The sequence below is a fragment of the Heptranchias perlo genome, unplaced genomic scaffold (genome assembly GCF_035084215.1).
Source record: "Heptranchias perlo isolate sHepPer1 unplaced genomic scaffold, sHepPer1.hap1 HAP1_SCAFFOLD_336, whole genome shotgun sequence".
In the NCBI taxonomy this organism is placed as follows: Eukaryota; Metazoa; Chordata; class Chondrichthyes; order Hexanchiformes; family Hexanchidae; genus Heptranchias; species Heptranchias perlo.
Window position 1 is genome coordinate 142,501 of NW_027139348.1, and position 7,500 is coordinate 150,000.

Below are 7,500 nucleotides of genomic sequence, written 5' to 3' on the forward strand. Positions count from 1 at the left end.
AGCCCGACCAAAAAACCCGAAAAATGGGGAAAAATGGGAAAAATTCCCACTCCCAAAAGGCTTAAAAGTCGGTTGGGCGGCAGCCCGGGTCGGTCTCTGCAGACCTGGAGGCGCTGGACACAAGTCTGGTAAACAGGCTAAGTCTCGACATGCCACCTCTTACTATCCTGCAGGTACCCCGCCAATCCCCCCGGAACCGGCTGGCAATTGGCGAATCAGCGGGACGAATTTGAATTCGTGACCGACTTTCTGACACCGAATCGCCGCAAACGCGTTTCGATTTTTCGGCTTCGGTACCTCCCATCAGACTTTGACTGGCCATATCTCCGGACTCACGTGTCGCAGCCGGGACCTTCAGGCACCGTTCGACGCGTCTACCCCTGCCCCGTCGAATGGCGCCCCTCGCGGTGTGGTCCGATTTCCGCATTTTGGTCAGATTTGCCTCCAAAATTTTCAGATTGAGTTGACGAATGCCCCCTACGGGGTAACCTCTTGCCCTTTCGGACCTGGTCCCTGTGACTTAATTTCCGCCTTTTGCTCAATCGTTTCCCCATTTATAATTAATTTTAAAAATCGGGTTACTCAGTTCTGGTTTACCAGTTCCCTCTTCGGACTTAGTTTTTGGTTAATCATTTCCGGTTCACCAGTTCCCGTTTTGGACTTAGTCTCTGCGGGCCGTTTCTCATCTTTTGGTTCATCAGTTCCCCTCTTTTAATAATTTTTTGGCTGCTTTCGTTTGATCATTTCCCTGCCTTCTGGGTAACTTTTCCACCTTAGGACTTCATCGCCGCACATTGTTTTCGACTTCTGGTTGATCATTTCACCCCTTTTAATCATTTTTGTAACTTTTGGTTAACCATTTCACCCAGCTTCTGGTTAACCATTTCCCCTTTGGGACTTAGTCTGTGAGCATTCTTTTGGGATTCTGGTTAACCATTTGCCAATTTTTAAAAAATGTTGCCACTTTTGTTTAATGCTTTCTGGTCAACCTTTCCCTCTTTCAGACTTCACCGCGGCACATTGCTTCAGCCTCCTGGTTAATCATTTCACCCCTTTTAATCATTTTTGCAACTTTTGGTTAACCATTTCCCCCAGCTTCTGGTTAACCATTTCCCCTTTGGGACTTGGTCTCTGAGCATTCTTTTGGGATTCTGGTTAACCATTTGCCACTTTTTAAAAAATGTTGCCGCTTTTGTTTAATGCTTTCCCTGCTTTCTGGTCAACCTTTTCCCCTTTAGGACTTCACCGCGGCACATTGCTTTAGCCTCCTGGTTAATCATTTCACCCCTTTTAATCATTTTTGCAACTTTTGGTTAACCATTTCCCCCAGCTTCTGGTTAACCATTTCCCCTTTGGGACTTAGTCTCTGAGCATTCTTTTGGGATTCTGGTTAACCATTTGCCAATTATTTTAAAATGTTGCCACTTTTGTTTAATGCTTTCTGGTCAACCTTTCCCTCTTTCAGACTTCACCGCGGCACATTGCTTTAGCCTCCTGGTTAATCATTTCACCCCTTTTAATCATTTTTGCAACTTTTGGTTAACCATTTCCCCCAGCTTCTGGTTAACCATTTCCCCTTTGGGACTTAGTCTCTGAGCATTCTTTTGGGATTCTGGTTAATCATTTGCCACTTTTTTAAAAATGTTGCCGCTTTTGTTTAATGCTTTCCCTGCTTTGTGGTCAACCTTTTCCCCTTTAGGACTTCACCGCGGCACATTGCTTCAGCCTCCTGGTTAATCATTTCACCCCTTTTAATCATTTTTGCAACTTTTGGTTAACCATTTCCCCCTGCTTCTGGTTAACCATTTCCCCTTTGGGACTTAGTCTCTGAGCATTCTTTTGGGATTCTGGTTAATCATTTGCCAATTTTTAAAAAATGTTGCCGCTTTTGTTTAATGCTTTCCCTGCTTTGTGGTCAACCTTTTCCCCTTTAGGACTTCACCGCGGCACATTGCTTCAGCCTCCTGGTTAATCATTTCACCCCTTTTAATCATTTTTGCAACTTTTGGTTAACCATTTCCCCCAGCTTCTGGTTAACCATTTCCCCTTTGGGACTTAGTCTCTGAGCATTCTTTTGGGATTCTGGTTAACCATTTGCCACTTTTTAAAAAATGTTGCCGCTTTTGTTTAATCGTTTCCCTGCTTTCTGGTCAACCTTTTCCCCTTTCAGACTTCATCGCCGAGCATTGTTGTCGACTTCTGGTTAATCATTTTTCCCCTTTAAATCTTTTTTTGCCACTTTTGGTTAACCATTTCACCCAGCTTCTGGTTAACCATTTGCCCCATTATACTGAATTTTTCCGCTTTGGTTTAATCATTTCCCTGCTTTCTTGTCAACCTTTTACCCTTTAGGACTTCACCGCGGCACATTGCTTCAGCCTCCTGGTTAATCATTTCTCCCCTTTTAATCCTTTTTCCCACTTTTGGTTCACCAGTTCACCCAGCTTCTGGTTCACCATTTCCCCTTTGGGACTTAAGTCTCTGAGCATTCTTTTGGGATTCTGGTTAACCATTTGCCACTTTTTAAAAAATGTTGCCGCTTTTGTTTAATGCTTTCCCTGCTTTCTGGTCAACCTTTTCCCCTTTAGGACTTCACCGCGGCACATTGCTTTAGCCTCCTGGTTAATCATTTCACCCCTTTTAATCCTTTTTCCCACTTTGGGTTGGACAGTTCACCCAGCTACTGGTTAACCATTTCCCCTTTGGGACTTAAGTCTCTGAGCATTCTTTTGTGATTCTGGTTCACCATTTGTCCCTTTTTAAAAGATATTGCTGCTTTTGATTAAACCTTTCCCTGCTTTGCGGTCGACCTATTCCTCTTTCAGACTTCATCGCCGCACCTTGTTTTCGACATCTGGTTCAACATTTCTCCCCTTTTAATCCTTTTTCCCACTTTTGGTTAAGCAGTTCACCCAGCTTCTGGTTCACCATTTGCCCCTTTTTACTGAATTTTTCTGCTTTTGTTTAATCATTTCCCTGCTTTGCGGTCGACCTATTCCTCTTTCAGACTTCATCGCCGCGCATTGTTTTCGACATCTGGTTAAACATTTCTCCCCTTTTAATCCTTTTTCCCACTTTTGGTTAAGCAGTTCACCCAACTTCTGGTTAACCATTTGCCCCTTCTTACTGAATTTTTCCGCTTTTGTTTAATCATTTCCCTGCTTTATGGTCAACCTTTTCCCCTTTAGGACTTCGCCGCCGCACTTTGCTTTCGCCTTCTGGTTAATCATTTCACAACATTTTAATCCTTTTTCCCACTTTTGGTTAAACAGTTCACCCAGCTTCTGGTTAACCATTTGCCCCTTTGGGACTTAAGTCTCTGAGCATTCTTTTGGGATTCTGGTTCACCATTTGTCCCTTTTTAAAAGATATTGCTGCTTCTGTTTAATCCTTTCCCTGCTTTGCGGTCAACCTTTTCCTCTTTCAGACTTCATCGCCGCGCATTGTTTTCGACATCTGGTTCAACATTTCTCCCCTTTTAATCCTCTTTCCCACTTTTGGTTAAGCAGTTCACCCAACTTCTGGTTCACCACTTGCCCCTTTTTACTGAATTTTTCTGCTTTTGTTTAATCATTTCCCTGCTTTCCGGTCAACCTTTCCCTCTTTCAGACTTAATCGCCGCACATTGTTGTCGACTTCTGGTTGATCAGTTCACCCCTTTTTTATCCTTTTTCCCACTTTGGGTTAAGCAGTTCACCCAGCTACTGGTTAACCATTTCCCCTTTGGGACTTAAGTCTCTGAGCATTCTTTTGGGATTCTGGTAAACCATTTGTCCCTTTTTAAAAAATGCTGCTGCTTTTGTTTAATGCTTGCCCTGCTTTGCGGTCGATCATTTCACCCCTTTTAATCCATTTTTGCCACTTTGGGTTAAACAGTTCACACAACTTCTGGTTCACCATTTCACATTTTGGAACTTTTATTCCCACCATTACTTTGGGCTTCTGGTTCATCATTTCACGCTGTTTTACAAATCTTTGCCGCTTCACTTTTAATCCACAAACCGGGGCTCGCTTTCGGGTGTTGGGGGGGGGGGGGGGGGTAGCGGGTTTGGGCCGGGCACTCCACATCCCGGTGTGCGACCGGGTTCGTTCTGGTACCGCTCGGTGCCCCTCGTCCTGCTCTTGCCGCGGAAGCAAACCAGACGACCGTCGGTCTCACGCCCGAGGGGAGAGGAGGCGGAAAGCGGTTTGCAGCCTTTCGCTGTACCTCCGGCGGGCAGCGCCGCACCTCCGAGTGCTCGGTACCGTTCGCTGCGCCTCGTCCGGCCGCACGCAGCGAGCCAAACCCGGAGGAAATCGGCCTGTGCCTTCTCGAGATATGGGCCTCCGGGTGGGACGGACAAACCGGGGCCCCGAGCTCGCTTTCGGCGGCCCGGCACTCGACTTCCCGGTGTCCGAACGTGATCCTTCCGGTACCCTTCGGTGCCCCTTGCCCGACTCCAGCTCCCGTGCTGAAGCGGAGTCGGTCGGCCTGACGGCCGCCGAGTTAGCCAGCGGAAAGCGGTGCGCAGCCTTTCGCTTGCAGCTCCGGCGGGCAGCGCCGCACCTCCGGCTGCTCAGTGCCGTCCGCTGCTCCCCTTCCGGCTGCACGCAGCGAACCATACCCGGAGGAAATCGGCCTCGGCCTTCCGGAGATATGGGCCTGCGAGTGGGACCAATAAATCGGTGCACATTTCCGGCTCGGTTTCCGGCCTCGGCACTATCAGTTCACGCCGTCCGACCGACGTCGTTCTGGCACGGTTCCGTTGCTCCTTGATCCGGTCCAGCCACGGTAATCAGCCGAAGATGGTGGGGGGGGGACACATTGCCCGCCGAGTTAGCCGGAGGAAATCGGCCTCGGACTTCCTCAGATATCAGCCTCCGGGTGGGACAGACAAACCGGGGACCCGAGCACGCTTTCGGCGGCCCGCTGGTCGACTTCCCGGTGTGCGACCGGGTTCGTTCCGGTACCGTTCGCTGCCCCTCGTCCTGCTCTAGCCGCGGAGACAAACCCGACGACCGTCGGTCTCACGCCCGCGGAGGGAGGTGGCGGAAAGTGGTTTGCAGCCTTTCGCTGTACCTCCGGCGGGCAGCGCCCGACCTCCGAGTGCTCGGTACCGTCCGCTGCGCCTGGTCCTGCCGCACACAACGAGCCATACCCGGTGGAAATCGGCCTGTGCCTTCCAGAGATATGGGCCTCCGGGTGGGACGGACAAACCGGGGCCCCGTGCTCGCTTTCGGCGGCCCGCTAGTCGACTTCCCGGTGTGCGACCGGGTTCCTTCCGGTACCGTTCGCTGCCCCTCGTCCTGCTCTAGCCGCGGAAACAAACCCGACGACCGTCGGTCTCACGCCCGCGGAGGGAGGCGGCGGAAAGTGGTTTGCAGCCTTTCGCTGTACCTCCGGCGGGCAGCGCCCGACCTCCGAGTGCTCGGTACCGTCCGCTGCGCCTGGTCCGGCCGCACGCAACGAGCCATACCCGGAGGAAATCGGCCTGTGCCTTCCGGAGATATGGGCCTCCGGGTGGGACGGACAAACCGGGGCCCCGAGCGGTGGCACCCTGCTCGCTTTCGGCGGCCCGGCACTCGACTTCCCGGTGTGCGAACGTCATCGTTCCGGTACCCTTCGGTGCCCCTTGCCCCACTCTAGCTCCGGTGCTAAAGCGGAGTCGGTCGGTCTCACGGACGCCGAGTTAGCAGGCGGAAAGGGGTGCGCAGCCTTTCGCTGTCACTCCGGCGGGCAGCACCGCACCTCCGAGTGCTCGGTACCGAACGCTGCGCCTCCTCCTGCCGCACGCAACGAGCCATACCCGGAGGAAATCGGCCTCGGCGTTCCGGAGTTATCCGCCTCCGAGTGGGCCTGACCAAGCGGGGTGAACTGGAAATCATTAACCAACGTACTTCCATGTTTTCACCCGCAGAGGGCAGCACTCTCTTCTCCGTTTTAAACTGGGCCGACCCGGCTCCGTTTCGAGACCCGGCACTCGACTTCCCGGTGTGCGACCGGGTTCGTTCCGGTACCGTTCGCTGCCCCTCGTCCTGCTCTAGCCGCGGAACTAAACCCGACGACCGTCGGTCTCACGCCCGCGGAGGGAGGCGGCGGAAAGTGGTTTGCAGCCTTTCGCTGTACCTCCGGCGGGCAGCGCCCGACCTCCGAGTGCTCGGTACCGTCCGCTGCGCCTGGTCCGGCCGCACACAACGAGCCATACCCGGAGGAAATCGGCCTGTGCCTTCCGGAGATATGGGCCTCCGGGTGGGACGGACAAACCGGGGCCCCGAGCGGTGGCACCCTGCTCGCTTTCGGCGGCCCGGCACTCGACTTCCCGGTGTGCGAACGTCATCGTTCCGGTACCCTTCGGTGCCCCTTGCCCCACTCTAGCTCCGGTGCTAAAGCGGAGTCGGTCGGTCTCACGGACGCCGAGTTAGCAGGCGGAAAGGGGTGCGCAGCCTTTCGCTGTCACTCCGGCGGGCAGCACCGCACCTCCGAGTGCTCGGTACCGAACGCTGCGCCTCCTCCTGCCGCACGCAACGAGCCATACCCGGAGGAAATCGGCCTCGGCGTTCCGGAGTTATCCGCCTCCGAGTGGGCCTGACCAAGCGGGGTGAACTGGAAATCATTAACCAACGTACTTCCATGTTTTCACCCGCAGAGGGCAGCACTCTCTTCTCCGTTTTAAACTGGGCCGACCCGGCTCCGTTTCGAGACCCGGCACTCGACTTCCCGGTGTGCGACCGGGTTCGTTCCGGTACCGTTCGCTGCCCCTCGTCCTGCTCTAGCCGCGGAACTAAACCCGACGACCGTCGGTCTCACGCCCGCGGAGGGAGGCGGCGGAAAGTGGTTTGCAGCCTTTCGCTGTACCTCCGGCGGGCAGCGCCCGACCTCCGAGTGCTCGGTACCGTCCGCTGCGCCTGGTCCGGCCGCACACAACGAGCCATACCCGGTGGAAATCGGCCTGTGCCTTCCGGAGATATGGGCCTCCGGGTGGGACGGACAAACCGGGGCCCCGAGCTCGCTTTCGGCGGCCCGCTAGTCGACTTCCCGGTGTGCGAACGTCATCCTTCCGGTACTCAACCGTGCCCCTTGCCCCACTCTAGCTCCGGCGGTAAAGCGGAGTCGGTCGGTCTCACGGACGCCGAGTTAGCAGGCGGAAAGCGGTGCGCAGCCTTTCGCTGTCACTCCGGCGGGCAGCATCGCACCTCCCAGTGCTCGGTACCGTCCGCTGCGCCTGGTCCGGCCGCACACAACGAGCCATACCCGGAGGAAATCGGCCTGTGCCTTCCGGAGATATGGGCCTCCGGGTGGGACGGACAAACCGGGGCCCCGAGCTCGCTTTCGGCGGCCCGGCACTCGACTTGCCGGTGTGCGAACGTCATCCTTCCGGTACCCAACCGTGCCCCTTGCCCCACTCTAGCTCCGGCGGTAAAGCGAAGTCGGTCGGTCTCACGTACGCCGAGTTAGCAGGCGGAAAGCGGTGCGCAGCCTTTCGCTGTCACTCCGGCGGGCAGCATCGCACCTCCGAGTGC